Raw genomic sequence first — 19570 nt, 5'->3', positions numbered from 1 at the left:
TTAATTTTCAGAATTCTGAAATAGTTGACTTTGACACTTGCTAGTGCTCTTGTTGCTTTTATGAAGATTTTTTTTTCCTTTTTTTTTTTTTTTTTCAGAAATCTTTACTTCACTATTCCAGAGGTGCACCCCCAGCTGTGTATTGGTATGATCTGACCTGGAACACTATGTAAAAGCCTAAGTGCTTTTTTGAAAATGAAAGGATCTCAATCTCAGTGGCAAACAATCAAGGAAGGTGAACATTACCACTGCCTGAGACTTCAATACTGGTTGGGGAAAGTAAGTAACCAGCAAAAAAATTAATTCTAGGGGAATGAGATAGTCGTAGTGGGCTTTGATAAGCTCCCAAATAAACTCTGATAAACTTCCCAGGGGCAGAGGTTGGAAAAGTTACATGGAAGTTTAAAAGGGACTGGAAAAGTTCCCACTTATATATCTATTGCTAGTTAAATCTGAGACTCGCACAAGCAAGAAGTGAAAGCTGGGGAAGACTTGTAAACTGAACTTTGAACGTATGCCCCACCCCACACATAGAACCCCTCAGCAACAACTGGAAAGCCATTGGCTCAAAATGTCTATGTATAACCTCTAACCAATCACTGGCTGACCTTTAAACTATGCTAGTATAAAGAATCCACCTGCAAGATGGGAGACCCAGGTTCAATCCCTGGGTCAGGAAGATCCCCTGGAGAAGGAATTGGCAACCCACTTCAGTATTCTTGTCTGGAGAATCCCATGGACAGAGAAGCCTGGTGGACCATGGGGTCCCAAAGAGTCAGATATGACTGAGCAACTGCATGATGTGATATGATGGGAAAGATTGAGGACAGGAGGAAAAGGGTGCAACAGAAGATGGACGGCATCGACTCAATGGACATGAGTTTGAGCAAACCCCAGAAAATAGCGAAGGACAGGGAAGCCTAGCTTGCTTCAGTCACTGGGGTCACAGAGTCAGACACGACTTAGCCACTTAACAACAACAAAGCTATCCTAGGAAGGAAGCAATAGCTAAGAAGCCAGTCAAGAATAAAAATGATGATCTGAAATATCAGTGGCCATAGAATCCATGAAAGACATCTACAAAATTTTGTCCAATCAAGTCATTAAATAATTGAACAAAAAGCACCAGCAGCAACTACCAACCCTGAGTAAGAGATCAGAATTCATTGGTGCTACAATATATCATTCAAAATATCCACATTTCAAACAAAGCTTACAACAAACAAGCAAGGAAGTGCCATCTACACACAGGGACTTCTCTGGTGGTCCAGTGGCTAAGATTCTGCAGCTTAAATGCACGAGGCATGGGTTTGATCCCTGGTCAGGGAACTAGATCCCACATGCACAACCAAACATTCCACATGCCACAAGGAAGATGGAAGATCCCGTGTGCTACAACTAAGACCCAGTACAGCCAAATAAATTTTTTTTTTAATGCTTAAAAAAGAGTCTATAGAGACTGACTCATTGCAAAGGAATAGAACTTCTACAAAAGCATTTCTGTGAGTTATCCAGGACTGAACATGCTGCAACAGAATCTTAGTTGTTCCTACAGTAAGGACAATGTCAGCGTTTCAGAGTGACTCGGGTGCCCTATATTCTAAAGTAGTCTAACTCTTCCATTTGGGCACTGGTCCGTATACTTTAAATACCAGAAACACCCATCTTTCTGTATTTAACCCACTGGCTATCATTTCAATCACCCAGTCGCAGCAGCTGTCTGTTCCACTTGCAACTCTTGCTGTGATCATCTCCAGAGAGGATGGGCATAAAAATGGGATATGGAGGGCTGCCGTTGCAATCTGGCACTGGAGTTTTTGCCCTTCCCAATGCATCACACTGTAACTGATTAGGTGGAAAGGCACCAAAGAGCATTTGGGCAGGAAGAGAAATGCCTTGTTATCTCGAGGAGTCCATACTTCAGTGGGTCTGGTAGACTTCCTCAGGTCCTAGCGCCCGCATTTCCCTCTACAGCTGGCAACAGAAAAAGTTACTGCTCCAAGTGGTGTCTTTTTAAAATAAAGTCAAGTAAGCAAGAAAATAGCTTCTGAAGAAAATGGTAGTAAGGGAAGAGGCATAAAACTTCCACAATTTTAGTATGTTCCCATTGCTGCTGCTATAAATCGCAGCACTGAGACGGTGTGGTTTGAAAGAGACCCTGCCAGCAGTTTATCATTTTGCTTTTGCACTTCCACCTAATAAAGTCAAATTGAGCATCCTGAGATTTAAATTCTATATGATTGTGACTGTTTTAAGCAACTTGACTGTGAAGGCAAAATACAGCAGCAGCATGGCTATATCCACCTACATATATGCTTAAGGTGAACACATTTTCCTCTAGGTTTCTATGCGATGTGGAAGCACACTCCTTCCATAAGAGCATCTGAGGCTGTTAAAACCCACAGGAGAACTACTCTCTGGAGATACAAGAACCATGAAAACCAAGGGAGTGAAGACAGGAAAAGATGACTGTAGAGTAGCAGGACCAGAAAAGAGGTGAGGAAGGAATTTCTATGTCTTGGGAGGAGCCACACTGCAAAGACTTCAATATAGAAAGGCTTCAATAAAGAGATCACTGGGAAATGTAAGCTGAATCTGATCATGTGGGAAATCAGTTAGGGGCAAGCTTCTCTCACTGCTGTTTAGGAAGCAGAACTGTGTCTTATTGTCAATCTTTTAGACAATCTAGTAAACACAGTTTTTCTGCTCTGTATCATAAAGAAGCCAGAAATCCAGCTTAGTCTGAAGCCTACCTGGTCCCCAGGCAGGCTTTTGACTTGTACTGAAACTCTAATCTTTCATTCACAGTTCTAATACTGGAAAGCAACTGAGCATTGCATGTTCTTAAAGAACATTTTCCAGTAAGACATAGTGGATTTAGTGCTGCATTTGAAATTTAAACGTATCAGAAGTTGCAAATCAAATAAGGAAGAAGAAAACAAAATATCAATAAGTTTTTATTTTCTATTAACTGTAAAATTCAACTAATTAAAATAACATACACCCAGCCTGGAATGCTCTTCCTTTAGCTTTTCCCATGATTAACTCCTCATCATCCTTTAGGACTCAAATATTAAGGCCACCAACTTCCAGCATCTGGCTTGGGCTATATCCTTTAAAACCTCTTTGTTTTCTTTGCAAATATAATCATTTGTTAGTTGTTTATCTGCTCCATTTAAATGGAACCTCAATGAGAACAAGGACTGTGTTTATCACAGACCCTAATAACTAGACAATGCATCATAAATATTTGAAAGAATATTTTTAGATCAGAAAATGGATTATGCAGCTCTTCTATATGGGTCATATTTCTGGTATAGTAACTCTGAGCTTCAACAAACAATATCAGATAAAATTTGCATTTTTATTATCTTTTAATATATAAAACACATTTATTCCTTCTTTTGTAAATTGACCTGATTTTTTAAGCACTTACCATTTAACAGTTGTTTTAAGATTTTAGAGCACCAAAGACAAATGTCACAGACACTGTCTGGAAGGATCCACAATAATGAACATTCTAGTAGTTATACAGAATTGCATGCAACATCACTGGCCCTTTTATTACTCTGTGCCATTGTATGTGTGCATGTCTGCTAAGTCGCTACAGTCATGCCCTACTCTCTGCAATCCTATGGACTGTAAGCCCACCAGGCTCCTCTGTTCTTGGGATTCTCCAGGCAAGAATACTGGAGTGGGCTGCCATGCCCTCCTCCAGGGGATCTTCCAGACCCAGGGATTGAACCCGGGTCTCTCATGTCTCCTGCCTCGGCAGGCAGGTTCTTTACCACTGGCGCCACTTGTGCATGCTGATCCCATTTTCTGGAAAGCCATGGTAGCTTTAGTATTAATACCTTGAAACACCTTCTTCATTTTCTGCAACGCACTGAATAGTGATGATACATGCTACATTTCAAATACATACACAGGGGACACAGCAGAGGTTTTCCAACTATCATCTAGAACCATGGTGTGTCACGGTAAAGGAGACACAGAACAAAAATACTGACAAGTTTGCTGAAGCAGTAAGTCTTTGAATTGTTGATGCAACCACAAACACGGGACGTCTTGAAGATATCAGGCAAACCGATGTTTAGATGACTAGGCTCAGAAATTAGAAGACAGTTGAAAGTGGAAGGTCAGAAATGGTTAGAAACTTCTCTTACCCGGTGAGCTTAACTGAAAGCAATTTATCACTCCAGAAGAACAGAATATCAGACAAGAGTTTCTGTATTAAAAAGTAAATAAAGGTTTAAATCCTAAATGGTTTATATTTTCTTAGTGAGAATAGAGCTGAGGCTAATGCTACCCCATGCTTTAACACTTTAACCATCTTGTGTAAGTACCCTCCAAAGGGCTTAATTCAATCCTGCTTTTTATAAAAAGAGCTAAGAAAACAATAGCAACTGATTTCAGTTACAGAATAAAGGTAGAAGTCATTGACAGATGCAAACATTTATGGATTATAGTTTAGTAGAAAATAGCAAGGGCGAAAATATCATTTTTTAATCAAATATCCTTAAAAGATTTGTATATTACCAAAATGGCATAAAATTGTGAAGATCATAAATGTAATCTGCCCCATGTGATATACTGTCTACAGGTTAATCACATTTATAAGCACCTGTAATGTATTTTGGAAATAGAGTAGGAGTCCAAACTCTATTCTTCTGTCAACCACTAGCTTGTTGGCAGAGAAACTTTCTACAGCTTATTTCTCAGCTCTAGAATGGGGATGATTTTCTACCTTCCTCATGGGCTGTTTTAAGGATTACAATTACCTCTAAGTGTTCTGAAAATGTATAAAAGGATTATGCATGAATTTCTATGCCACCTTAAACAGCCACCTTCAAATACCTGAGAATTATTATTGTTTCTAATAATAAATCATCCATGTTGTTCATGTACTAATCTATCAGGTCAGATCCCAGTCTCCAGGTCACAATCCCTCATCAGGAAGTCAGGACTCCTGCCTCCCTCCCTTATGTCCTTCCGCCACTAGATGTGGAGTGATCAGTTCAGTTCAGTTCAGTTGCTCAGTCGTGTCCAACTCCTTGCGACCCCATGAATCGCAGCACGCCAGGCCTCTCTGTCCATCACAAACTCCTGGAGTTCACTCAGACTCATGTCCATCGAGTCAGTGATGCCATCCAGCCATCTCATCCTCTGTCGTCCCCTTCTCCTCTTGCCCTCAATCCCTCCCAGCATCAGAGTCTTTTCCAATGAGTCAACTCTTCGCATGAGGTGGCCAAAGTACTGGAGTTTCAGCTTTAGCATCATTCCTTCCAAAGAAATCCCAGGGCTGATCTCCTTCAGAATGGACTGGTTGGATGTCCTTGCAGTCCAAGGGACTCTCAAGAGTCTTCTCCAACACCACAGTTCAAAAGCATCAATTCTTTGACGCTCAGCCTTCTTCACCCAACTCTCACATCCATACATGCCCACAGGAAAAACCATAGCCTTGACTAGACGGACCTTAGTTGGCAAAGTAATGTCTCTGCTTTTGAATATGCTATCTAGGTTGGTCATAACTTTCCTTCCAAGGAGTAAGCATCTTTTAATTTCATGGCTGCAATCACTATCTGCAGTATTTTGGAGTGATCAAAACCCTCTAAAAATCTAAATTCCAGTCTGACAGCAGACACTGCCTCATTCCTTCTCTCCTTCGTCCCCTTTCTTCCATCATTTAAGTAGCAGCAAAGCCATTCCCTTGGTTGCCCATCTTAGAGGAAATTCTCTCACACTTCCTATTTCTCTATCTGTAATAGAAAAACTTGTTCAAATGATATTTGTCTCTTGCTGTCCCGTCAATTCCTTGAGGGCAATGAAGGTCACTTTTTCTTTTTTGTGTTTATATTTTCATTCAAATCCCAAAGAAAAGCAATGCCAAAGAATGCTCAAACTACCTCACAATTGCACTGATCTCACACACTAGTAAAGTAATGCTCAAAATTCTCCAAGCCAGGCTTCAGCAATATGTGAACTGTGAACTTCCAGATATTGAAGCTGGTTTTAGAAAAGGCAGAGGAAACAGAGATCAGATTACCAACATCCGCCAGATCATCGAAAAAGCAAGAGAGTTCCAGAAAAACATCTATTTCTGCTTTATTGACTATGCCAAAGCCTTTGACTGTGTGGATCATAATAAACTGCAGAAGATTCTGAAAGAGCTGGGAATACCAGACCACCTGACCTGCCTCTTGAGAGATCTATATGCTGGTCAGGAAGCAACAGTTAGAACTGGACCACAGACTAGTTCCAAATAGGAAAAGGAGTACATCAAGGCTGTATATTGTCACCCTGCTTTTTTAACTTATGTGCAGAGTACATCATGAGAAACACTGGACTGGAAGAAGCACAAGCTGGAATCAAGATTGCCAGGAGAAATATCAAGAACCTCAGATATGCAGATGACACCACCCATATGGAAGAAAGTGAAGAGGAACTAAAAAGCCTCTTGATGAAAGTGAAAGCGGAGAGTGAAAAATTTGGCTTAAAGCTCAACATGGAGAAAACGAAGATCATGGCATCTGGTTGCATCACTTCATGGGAAATAGATGGGGAAACAGTGTCAGACTTTATTATTTTGGGCTCCAAAATCACTGCAGATGGTGACTGCAGCCATGAAATTAAAAGACGCTTACTCCTTGGAAGGAAAGTTATGACCAACCTAGATAGCATACTAAAAAGCAGAGACATTACTTTGCCAACCAAGGTCCGTCTAGTCAAGGCTATGGTTTTTCCAGTGGTCATGTATGGATGTGAGAGTTGGACTGTGAAGAAGGCTGAGCACCGAAGAATTGATGCTTTTGAACTGTGGTGTTAGAGAAGACTCTTGAGAGTCCCTTGGACTGCAAGGAGATCCAACCAGTCCATTCCGAAGGAGATCAGCCCTGAGTGTTCATTGGAAAGACTGATGCTAAAGCTGAAACTCCAATACTCTGGCCACCTCATGCGAAGAGTTGACTCGTTGGAAAAGACCCTGATGCTGGGAGGGATTGGGGTCAGGAGGAGAAGGGGACAACAGAGGATGAGATGGCTGGATGGCATCACCGACTCAAGGGACATGAGTTTGAGTGAACTCCGGGAGTTGGTGATGGACAGGAAGGCCTGGCGTGCTGCAATTCATGGGGTTGCAAGGAGTAAGACACGACTGAGCAACTGAGCTGAACTGAATGTGTTGACCAGTATTGTCAATATAGCAGCAGTACATAAAAGTTCATTAAGAAATAAACATTTGGATTTCTCTCTTCTGCAGAGCCCTCCACTACTTAGAATTAAGACAGTGAAGCCTGGGTCTATCCTGCTTAGAAATGGTGTTTTCATTGCTCCCTTACTTAATGCCCATACTAACTGCTTCCATTCTGTACTAACAAACCCCTCAAGTCCATTCTCTGTACAGCAGCTAGACTGATCTTCTTAGAGCATAAATTAGAATGTGGCCTTTCCCAGAGTCAATTATTCCAATGGTTTTTCACCAGCACTTAGAATTAAATTCAAACTCCCTTTCCTGGCCTTGGTGATATGATTTCTATTAAGAAGAATGTTCCTGCACATGTCCCCAATCTCACCTGCTTCCTGTTCCCTTTTACTCACTGTACCTCAACCACAGTGATCCCAGAACACACAGCTAATTTTCAGGTTAGGACATTTAGCCAACCATCCTTTCAGCATGAAACGCTCTGCTTCTCAATCTTTATTCGGCTCACTTAGCTCCACAGACACTGCCTCTAAAAGCCTATTAGCATGAGATCCAGAGGAGCCACCCAAGATACTCTCTATCACCTCTATTTTGTTCTTAACAGTTCTTAAGATTATCTGGTACATTCTGAATTATGTGTTTATCCTCTCTCTTTTCTCACACTATGTAAGTCCCAGGAGGTAAGAAACCTTGCCTATTTCACTTCCCGCAATATTCCTAGTGTCTAATACAGTACCTGGCATATAGTAGGTATTCAACGGATGATTTTTGGATAAGTAATTGAATAAATATGGGTTTTACCTCCACATTCCCACATATTCTTTTAAAGTATGTTTTAGAGTTTTATTCTGAAATCTCTCTATTTTATATTCTAAAGGCAATCCCAAAGCAGCATCTACAGAAATCACGGTTTAATCATTTTAAAATCTATTCAGTCTAGCATGTGTCAGACATGCAGGTCATGCTCAGTATTTATGAAATTCTACATAAATGAAATACACATAATCATTTATTTTTATATGGCTCAAAGTTATACATTTACACTTACTCAAATGCAAACTCCAGCTTCAGAGTTTATTTTGCTACTAGAGTTCATTTTTCAATGTGTTCTTTTTGGTTAAAAAGATGAATCCTCAGGTTAATTTTATAAAGGGGAAGTTGGATTCCTAGGTTAACTGTTAAGAATCTATTCAGTTTATTAGCTTCTGAACCATGAAAAGAACCTTTTAACATTTGGATCAACTGTGACCTCAGCAATGATTTATAAAGAAACTATAGGATGCTGTTTGATTTGCATGACCTAGTCTTCCCTTCTTCTTTGGGCTTATTTTTGAGTATGATCAAGAAAATGTTTAATAGTTACCTATCTTTTTTTAAATTATTTTTTATTGAAGGCTAATTGCTTTACAGAATTTTGCTGTTTTCTGTCAAATCTCAACATGAATCAGCCATAGGTATACATATGTCCCCTCCCTTTTGAACCTGCCTCCCATCTCTCTCCCCACCCCACCCCTCTAGGTTGATACAGAGTCCCTGTTTGAGTTTCCTGAGCCATAGAGCAAATTCCTGTTGGCTATCTATTTTACATATGGCAATGTAAGTTTCCTTGTTACTCTTTCCATATATCTCACCCTCTCCTGCCCTCTCCCCATGTCCATAAGTCTATTCTCTATGTCTGTTTCTCCATTGTTGCCCTGTAAATAATTTCTTCAGTATGCTCATGGGTGTATATGTATATGTGTCTATTCAGTCACATTTTCTATTGTTGTTATAAACCCCTGCCTCTACATTGGACTTTTGCAGTTCTGAGGAGTTTTCCTTTTTTTTCCCTTTTTTCTTTCTTCTTCCCCCTTTTTTTTCACTTTTTTATAATTTTAATTTTTAACTTTTTTAAACCTATTATATTTTTTCTACATTTATTTCTTTGCTTGCCTTTCCTACTGTTCTTTTCCCATTGCAGTTAATCTTTAATGTATATAAATCTTCATCTACCTCTATTTAACTTTGCATACCTATCCTTTTTGAATGAAATCAAATATTGGAATTACTGCATAGGCACATACACACTTTTTCTCCATTGTTCTTGCTTTGTGATTTTGCTATCTTATTTACTTTCAATACAAGTAAATCTTGTAACTTATCTTCTCCAGGGGAGCTTCCCAACCCAGGAATCGAACCCATGTCTCTTGCATCTCCTGCATTGGCAGGCAGGTTCTTCACCACAAATGCCACCTGGTCAGCCCAATAAAAAAGCTATTTTCTCTTAATGAAAATTCATCTTTTGTCCAGTCTGCTTTATGCTCTATCAAGCCTAGATACATGTCTGTTAAAAAGCTCCACTGAATCTTTAGAATTCACATTCTATTTTTCTAGAGTTCACATTCAAGATAAATGTCAAAAAAGCACACCTATGGCTAACACCCTCTGCCTAATACTTTTTAGACCTGATCACTTCATGCTAAGCCTCACTATACAAATGGGAAGGATATTGTTAAAGCTGCAAAAGAACATAAACAGATGTTCCCAAAGGATAGGAAATTTTAAGACTATGAATTATGAAGATTAGCCTTGATTCAACATTTCTAACTTAGAAATGATAAGATTAATAAGCAAGATCACACTGACTCAATGGTAGGCATTTCCAAATCTTTTTAAGCAGAAAACTGAGTCCAATGAGTTTGTTGAGCTAAAGAGAAAATAATTCAAAAGTCATTAATATTGACAAGGGACCAGACCCTGGGCAATCAAAACTATTTTCTCTACAGGAAAGATTGCTAGATTCTGATACCAAAGGAACAAAAAGATTTTCTTGAAATAGTTTAGGGGTAAAAGTTTTGTAAAGATTTCAGAAATTTAGAGCACAAATATGAAGTGGGCTGATATGAAACAAATAATTAACCTGTGTAGATCCAAGCATCAAGTACATCTGTATTCATTATTGCTTCATGAACATTGAACTCTGTCCCCAGCCTCTGAGGGCTGAAGTAGTGAACAAGAGGCATTCTCACAAAATGACCAGGAAGCAGGAATTATGAGTCCAATGTGATAAGCAATGGCATTGAATTTCAGAGATTAACAAATGTCCATGATTGGTGACCTGTGCAGGAATAAAGTCCAGAAGGGAGGGGTTATATGTATATGCATGGCTGATTCATGTTGCTGTACAGTAGAAACAATCTACATTATAAAGCAACTATACTGCAAAAATAATTAATTTTCAAATGCCCACAGTTACACATAATGAAAAAAAAAAAAAATGGACCTCTAACTCTGAGGTTTCTTTTCCTTTATATAACATTTGTCCAGATAAGTTGCACTGAAATATAAAGGAACAGTTGTCATCCCAATTTTCCCTATTGGTTAGGACTACAGATTGTGAAGTCAGATGTGTTGCATGCTCAGATGACCACTCGTGTCTGACTCTTTGTGACCCCATGGCTGCAGACCACCAGGCTCCTCTGTCCATGGGATTCTCCAGGCAAGAATACTGGAGGGGTTGCCATATCCTTCTTCAGAGGATCTTCCTGACCCAGAGATCGAACCTGAATCTCTTATGTCTCCTGCACTGGCAGGCACAGGGTGCAGTAATTGGAGACATGGACTTTGGAGTCTGGCAGCACAAGGGTTAAATTCACACTTAGCTGAGCTACTTTTATCAAGTTACAAAAAATCTCTAACCCTAAGTCATTTCCTTTTTAAAAGGGGGACAATTATATCATCTCCTTCATGGGATTATTAGGAGGCTAAAATTAGTGGAATAAAGAATAGAGCATGGACTTTAATAAGTGCTCAGCATTACTTTTCTTACATATAATCATTCATCTAAAATTAATAACTATAAACAATTCAATATCAGCTTAAAGATCTTATAATAAGCTGATCTAATAAACTTTTATATATACAATTATGTAGACATTTAAAGTGTTGTATGGAATATTTTATGTAACAACATAGCACTTAAAAATAATATGAAGTATGAAGTATATTATTTTTAAACAAAAGGACTTGAGTTTAAACATTTAAGAGTGGCTTTTCCTCTTTGGTAGGATTATACACAATTATTTATTCTTGCTTTTTATTTAAGAATTTATAAGTAGTATGATTTACTTATATACCCAGAAAACTTTAAAGTTATAAATGAAAAAATCAAAAGAAAGTATTTGCTTGTCTGCAATCTTTTGATTTATTTTAAATTGCTTCACAGAGCTTTTTAGTGTCAATAGTGCAAAAGTTACCTTAAGTCTAGGTCAAATCTTAAAAATAATTCATAATTTCTCAATTAGTTCAAACCAAATTCACTATACTTATAAAGATTCTCTCTGGATTCTATTTAGCACTCCATCAGTTAAAGAAACAGGTGCAACATTAATGAGACCAAGGTAGAAAAATCTTCCATGCAGAAATAAAAGTGTTTTGACATTATGAAGTGGATTGGCTGTGTAAAATTACACAGCCATGTAGATTTCAATTCTATTTAAAACATAGGAACACCTTCTTGTCTACTAAGTGCAACAATATGATAGAACTGGGGAGAATAACAGTTAGGTTTTGTTATTTCTGAGACAGAGAGCAAAAAATGAAGAACAAAACTCATCCCCAAACCTTAGCCAGACTTACTACATATAAAAGCATGTTTTCCACCCCTGGAAATGCACAGCAGATTTTTAAGGACAGTTTAAACACAAATACAAAACTCAGCAAACAAAAAGAACATGCACTTAATGGAAATAAAACATGTTCTATTCAGAACCGGTCCTTATAATCTTCTGGTGTAAACAACCATACGTTGCAAGTCTAAATTCACTCTTACCCATGGTCATAATAAGGCAGAAAAGAAAACAATAACTAAAAGGATACTCAAGAGAAACAGGTCATAGACAAGTAAGTAACTCAACCAATTTGGGAGATGCTTTTACAACAGATCCAAATTCTAGACCATGTATCTGTTGCTATTTATCATACAATTCTTCCAGGGAAACCATTTAAGTATTGAGAAAAGAATAATAATAAAAGAAAACCAAACCCAGCTGATAAACATAATGCCACAAACTGCAAAAAAATAGCTGATAAATTCATATTCATTCGTTTATTCATCCTCACTATCATTTTCCCTCATCTTTAATCTCTTTTCACTGTGTTTATTAATAGTTGATGATAGAACAGAAATTGCATGAAATTCTAGTTCTGTCCTCTAAACAAAAATTCTATCCCCTCCCTCTTCCAAAACTTCTACAACTTCTTACAACGTGCCCCATACTCCTCCCCCCTCCCCCACCATGACAAAGTTAGTTGGGTAAGGGTCCATTAGAGCTGAGATTGTCCTGAAGCACACTCAGTCTGGAAGATCACTACATCAAACTGATACTCATGAGTTCCATGTGAGAGTAGAAGTGGAGGGAAGGAAATCAAAGCCCAAACTCAGAAGCTATCCTCTGGTACAGAATTCTATCAACTCACATGGTTTCTTCCTTTATTAAAAGCAACCAAATCTGATGAATGGTTTTTCAAGTCCAACCAGGGTTCTCTTCAATTTCTGAAACTGCATTTTTCTCTTTCATCCACTTCACAATCAATAAGGTTGAAAATTGTGATTATTATCATTGGGAAAACATTTCAGAACACTTGGTCCAAAATTACTTCGCCTAACTCTCTCATTTTGAAGATGATAAAACTTCAGTTCAGTTCAGTCGCTCAGTCTTGTCCAACTCTTTGCGACCCCATTAATTGCAGAACGCCAGGCCTCCCTGTCCCTCACCAACTCTCGGAGTTCACCCAAACTCAACATCCATTGAGTTAGTGATGCCATCCAGCCATCTCATCCTCTGTCGTCCCCTTCTCCTCCTGTCTCCAATCCCTCCCAGCATCAGAGTCTTTTCCAATGAGTCAACTCTACACATGAGGTGGCCAAAGTACTGGAGTTTCAGCTTTAGCATCATTCCTTCCAAAGAACACCCAGGACTGATCTCCTTTAGAATGGACTGGTTGGCTCTCCTTGCAGTCCAAGGAACTCTCAAGAGTCTTCTCCAACACCATAGTTCAAAAGCATCAATTCTTCAGCGCTCAGCCTTCTTCACAGTCCAACTTTCACATCCGTACACGACCACTGGAAAAACCATAGCCTTTAACTTAGATGATTAAAAAAAAAAAAACCTTGTCTACATCTACAATAAGTTGAAGACCAATATAAGATTTCTTATAGCATTAACACTACGTCTCTTGTCTTAACAATTGGATCCAAAGCTCTCTGAGCTTAGGCTGTTTAAAAAACAAACAAACAAAAAACAAACAAACAAACAAAAAAGGCTTATTCAGACCACCAGGCAAGTGGAAGAATATTATTTGAAAAGCAGACACTCAGTAATTCTCGTATAGGTTGAGCAGAACTAATGACTCTCTCCAATAGTTAAATTGTCTCTGTGTTGTATAATACAGTCTAAATAAACAAAATTAATATAAATAAGTAAATCAAGGAATTCTAACACGAGTCTTCACAAAAGCAAAGGATTAGTAAAACTACTCAATGTCATCTTTATCTTCAAGTCAGGAAAATAGTGGAAATGTTTTCTAAATAGTAGGAATTTTCAGTGGTCCTTCCTCTCCATAAACACATAGATGAAGTTCTCTGAAAAAAATCAAGTTCCAATGTGCATGTGCTCATGGGTATACACACAAACACACAGTTTTACCATCACAAGAGGTAAAAAGATTCAGATACAATCAAGAGCTACCATACAACTCAAATGCAGACTGTTCTAGCCAACATCCCTCGCTACACACAAGATATTCCATATAATGGATTTTTTCTAGGAGCTACTTGGAACATCCACTGTGGTCAGACCATAATAAATGAGGATCACCAATTTCATAATATTTCCACTTTTGATTAGAGTTTTGGTGATTTCTATTTGCGTGTTCAGTGTTTTTCAAATAAAAGCAAAGAATAAAAGATTTCTGTAAACTCTCCTTGATGAATTTGGCATGACTGAATGCCCCAGTAAGAAAAACTTATTGAGTTGTCTACTTGGAGTCATGATAACCCAGAAAGCTAAAGGCGACCTAAACCAGAGTGGAAATGGATATCCACAGGGAAGAACACAATGATCCCTGGTATTCATGAAAAAAACACACCTGATTCTGTAATAATCATTGCCTCTAAGGAGTTCCATACTCAGTCTTGAATCAATAAACTTCAAGTCTCTACAGATTTTAACTTTTACCAATAAATAAAGGATATAAAAATAAAGATGAGTAGCATGCAAAATTTACTTATGTTTGCCATCAAAATTAAATTTTGAATATATCAATGAGAATATTCTAAAGTTTGCCTTACAGTTACCTGTCTTTTAACACCCCCCCAAAAAAAAAAATATTCCTGTATAACAGAAAGTAATACTTTTGTAGTTTTTCCCATTGAAATCACTGACTCTCTCCTAAACCTCACTGTTCTTCCTGTCAACTCATTAGCCCAAATCAGAAATCAAAAGTTATCCTAGGTATTACTTTCTCAATCACATCATCCTTCACTATATCTAAATCACTAATGTTTATCATATCTATACATATATAAACTCTGTAGATTGCTTTCCAATCATGCCTCCAGTCTCTATTACTGACTTTATTGTTCTAATCTAGGTCTTCACCTACTTTTCCCAAGATGGATTGCAGTATTTCGAGGGTCATCACTCAGTCATATTCCTGTGAATCTTGCCCTTTTTTTTATAAGGTTTTCCTGATTGGTTTACTCCTTTTATAAAATCTTCTAGAAAACCCTTTACTTACAAGATAGAATCAAAACCCCTTAGAGTAATCTATAAATCCCTCCATTCTTTGACCACTGCCTAAATCACTCATCTCATTCCTTGTGATAACTCTACCATCCCTGAAGATAATCTGTGTGAAGCTTTCTCTGTTTGCTCTCTCCCAATGTCTAGAGTGAGAAGTGATCATCCTGTCCTTTGGGAATCCATAGTGACCCACAGTTCTAGAGACACAACTATTCACAGCTCTTCACTAAGCCTGTCACAGTATGTTGCAAGTGACCAATTATACGTATTCTCTAAGAGAAGAGTGACAAGCTCGTTTTGTTTCTGTTGTATGCTAATTTTAATCAATGGTTAGAGGTTGCCTGGAATCAATATTGAGAGAGAACTGTTGAGAAGCTTACTTGACCTGCATTCAAGCTCTGTCTACTATTGGAACCAGAAGGGAGAAGAACTGTCTTTGGACCCACTGTCTGGCATCTTTGCCCTAGATTGTGAATCCTGGAAGGTAATGAAATGTGTTTTATTTTTTCATTTCAATGCCTGCCACAGTGCCCAGCACAAACATCAAGAACCACACATCCTAATCCATAACACCACATATAAGAATCCATAATCATTCTTTTCTGGTTCTTGAAAGATAAATACTTAAGTACCTGAATATCATCTGCATTACTTGATTAATAAGAGGATATATTACTATGTCATTATGGATAGAATGACAAAGGATCTAGTAAGAGTGACATCTGAGACATTCCAAACATAATTGTTTTCCTAGTAGCTTTGTAAAATTTTCCTCAGACAAGTATATGACCCTTCCCAAGCTCAATTTCCTCATCAGGAACATAGGGATAATGAAATCTGCTTTGCAAGGTTGCCATAGGGATTAGAAATAAAAAGCATCATTACATAGTGGGTCCTCTGTAAATGATAACTATTAGTATGTGCTATTTTGGTTCACAACAATTTCCATGGGGAGAAATACACTTTTTCAAACCCAAAGGAGACAATTTTAGTCCCTTTTAAAAGGCATCTTTTCTGCTCAGTTATGTAGTTTGTTTTATTAGTTACATATTTTTTACATTGTTTTATTAGTTACATAGAATCTATAGTTACATAGAATTGAGTATCAATTCTATTTATTACGTCTTTATGTTGCCACTGCCCTAGCCCTGAGCTCATGCTGCACAGCAGCCTCGAGGATGTTTATTATTACTTTTAAGAATCAATGAATAATTGATAACAATGAAACACTCTGTCTTTGTGTTTCACTTACGAATTTTGAAGAGTTAAGGTGTTTAGCTCTTCTCTTTCATATTTCAAATTCTAGCCTTTACTTACCACATCCCAACGGAATTATAAAAAGGAATAACGGTTTTGCAGAATCAGTCAATGGATTCTTTGATCTAGAGTGGGTTGCCATGCCTCCTCCAGGGGATTTTGAATTCATATGTTATCAAGAATGTCCTTTTCACAAAGTCTCCATAGGCTGTAGCTGAACAACACATGGATATACGTGTATACATATCAGGAAGTTTAGGGGAGGAGATGCTCACAAGTACAGGCTGGAGTCAAGAACTGACAGTGAGCAGAAGCACACAGCTGAATCTAGTGCAATGCCCTCCAGCCACTGACTGTCCCCTACTAGGTTCCAAATTTCAATTCTCACTTTAATTTGACCCTATCGAGTAGATGTTACTGTCCTCCAATAAGGAAGTAAAAAGTTTAAAAGATTAAGTCAGAAGGGATACAGCATATTATGGAAGAGAAGATGGTGCCAGAAATAATGGGCTTCACAGGTGGTGCTAGTCTTAATGAACCCACCTGCCAATACAGGAGACATAAGAGACGTGAGTTCAATCCCTGGGTCAGAAAAATCCCCTGGAAGAGGCATGGCAACCCACTCTAGTATTCTTGCCTGGATAATCTCATGGACAGAGGAGCCTGGCGAGCTATAGTCCACTGGGTTACAAAGAGTTGGACACAACTGAAGTGACTAAGCACAGCACATCACACTATAATTACAACCACCCTCACCATCACCACCACCAATCGCTATCTTACACATGCTGTGTGCTCTAATAATCCACAGGCTCCTGAATGACAGAGCTGAGACTGAAACTTAGATTCCCCTGGTTTCAAAGCTAATGTTCTCCCTAACAATTTCCTCTGAAAGTAGAGTTGGAACATCTCAATCCCCTCATCATTCAGAGCCTAGCCTTCATGTCCAAAGCCTTCATATCCTGCTGCTAAGCTGCCTCAGTCGTGTCCAACTCTGTGCGACCCCATAGACAGCAGCCCACCAGGCTCTGCTGTCCTGGGATTCTCCAGGCAAGAACACTGGAGTGGGTTGCCATTTCCTTCTCCAACGCATGAAAGTGGAAAGTCAAAGTGAAGTCTCTCAGTTGTGTCTGACTCTTAGCGACCCCATGGACTGCAGTCTACCAGGCTCTTCCATCCATGGGATTTGCCAGGCAAGAGTACTGCAGTGGGGTGCCATTGCCTTCTCCAAAAAATATCCTGCTGCTGCTGCTAAGTTGCCTCAGTTGTGTCCGACTCTGTGTGACCCCATAGACGGCAGCCCACCAGGCTCCCCGTCCCTGGGATTCTCCAGGCAAGAACACCGGAGTGGGTTGCCATTTCCTTCTCCAATGCAGGAAAGTGAAAGGTGAAAGTGAAGTCTCTCAGTCGTGTCTGACTCTTAGTGACCCCATGGACTGCAGCCCACCAAGCTCCTCCGTCCATGGGATTTTCAAGGCAAGAGTACTGGAGTGGGGTGCCATTGCCTTCTACCCCCAAATGGTACCTTAGCCACTCCAGGGCTTTCTGCCATTGCAGTGGATTCATCTTTTCCATTGGGACAGAGAATGACCTACCTGCCACATTAGAGGAAATGCAAGCAAACTTTTGAAGGTGTTCTTCAGTCTACGCAAATTAGTGTAATGATGCCAGACAATCTACATAGAAACTTAAAATTAATGAAGTCATGGATCCAAAATTTGTATCACAATGGACAATTCACCCAAAATCATTGCCATCGTGAATCATTTCAGAACAAGGAGATGAATCATAGTTTTACAGAAGCATTGCCCTGTCTAGTTAATGAGTGTTTGCAATATTGTTAAAATTTTTATTAGTGTTATCATTAAGCACTTACAAAGCAATTTGCTAGTAGTCTCCTATCCCATCCCCACTTCAACACCAAAACAAATGCTATGGCAGTTCTAATTCTGTTTTTCCAAATTTTAAAAATTAAGAGAATGTTGGCCCAGAGATGATTTGAACTGGCACAACAAATACCTCTTCTCTCTTAGAAAAGAAGCCTCCTAACAGAGATGATAAACAGGGACAAATGACATCAAAATATCGCCACATTGATGGGCAAGTTATGGGAAGAGCTTTTCTGCCCCATTAAAGATGACCTGAAGAGAAAGAAATATATACCAGAGACTGTGACTGAGAAATTATGTACTTATGAGGTAATCAGTAGTAAGTTAAATAACTGTGCTTCTAATAGAAGAAGCTGCTTTGTGATTCAGCAGTCTGAGAATCAATGAGCCTTGTATGGAAATGTTCCATAAACAAAACCAAAAGCCTGTGTTATAAATGTAAACAATGTAATGCAATTTCCCCTAAAATATTGACCACCTTTGCTTCTAGTCCTTTCCATGGTTCTTTTGAAAAGCTGAACATCTTTATTTTTACTAAAAATTAAAAGAGTTTTAATTCTTCCCTTTCATTTTGGAAAAAAAAATTAAGTATACTTGCAGGGGAAGATTTAAAAATCTAAAGAAGTATCACATTCTATCAGTTCAGTTCAGTCGCATCCGACTCTTTGCGACCCCATGAATCACAGCACGCCAGGCCTCCCTGTCCATCACCAACTCCCGGAGTTCACCCAAACCCATGTCCATTGAGTCGATGATGCCATCCAACCATCTCATCCTCTGTCATCCCCTTCTCCTCCTGCCCCCAATCCCTCCCGGCATCAGAGTCTTTCTATAGGTTTCCTTAAATACACGGAGGGTGTTTAGGTCTCTAACAAAACAACAAGAACAAAAAATTTTTCCTATTTGATAGGTCCTCATGGTCTTAGTGGAAGGGAAAAAATTCATCACTTGATGTAAAGATTTCAGACTTGTTGGTATTATTTCCCCCAAACAAACCCCTCTATGAAACTTGCATGCTGAGATGTTCTCTTAGGGTAAAAACCATACAATAGGATTTAAAGCAAGCTAAAGATCACGTGACAGACACACCGCAGAGACCATGACATTGTCAGTCAGTCATTCCTACAGCCAAATATCTTTTCTTCCTTTACAGAAAAAGTGCAATTTCGTGTGTGTGTTTGCGTGGTGTTGGAAAGAAAGTGAGAGAATTAATCATGAAATAAAATGGAATCCATCTCTAAGTTCCTGCAATACTCACCGCCCTAAAATCAAAGTCAAGTGGAAATTATATTCTGCCATCTTCAATGGTCACAATATGGAATATGATTAGCAAACCCAAGAGGCACTAACATAACACGGATCTCACCAAGCCATGCCAGAATGTCTTAGCACACCGATTACTAACATATATTTAATGAAAGATTATCTGTAGCATTGAA

General features: G+C 38.8%; 1 protein-coding gene across 11 annotated transcripts in view; it reads right to left on the bottom strand.

Annotated features, from left to right (window-relative positions):
* Nucleotides 1-19570, bottom strand: part of LOC112583539 (histone H2B 1/2-like) — a 627552-nt gene that overhangs the window by 575529 nt on the left and 32453 nt on the right. Inside the window, exon 4 of one of the 11 annotated variants that reach the window (XR_006640852.1) lies at nt 13245-13304. The exons of the other annotated variants lie outside the window; for them this stretch is intronic. The gene's annotated coding sequence lies outside the window, so the exon portion shown is untranslated. Of the gene's footprint in view, nt 1-13244; nt 13305-19570 lie in introns of those variants that run through there. 11 annotated transcript variants of the gene reach the window in all.

The sequence above is a fragment of the Bubalus bubalis genome, chromosome 3 (genome assembly GCF_019923935.1).
Source record: "Bubalus bubalis isolate 160015118507 breed Murrah chromosome 3, NDDB_SH_1, whole genome shotgun sequence".
In the NCBI taxonomy this organism is placed as follows: domain Eukaryota; kingdom Metazoa; phylum Chordata; class Mammalia; order Artiodactyla; family Bovidae; genus Bubalus; species Bubalus bubalis.
The sequence above is the reverse complement of the archived record's forward strand: the minus strand, read 5'-3'. Positions and strand labels throughout refer to the sequence as shown.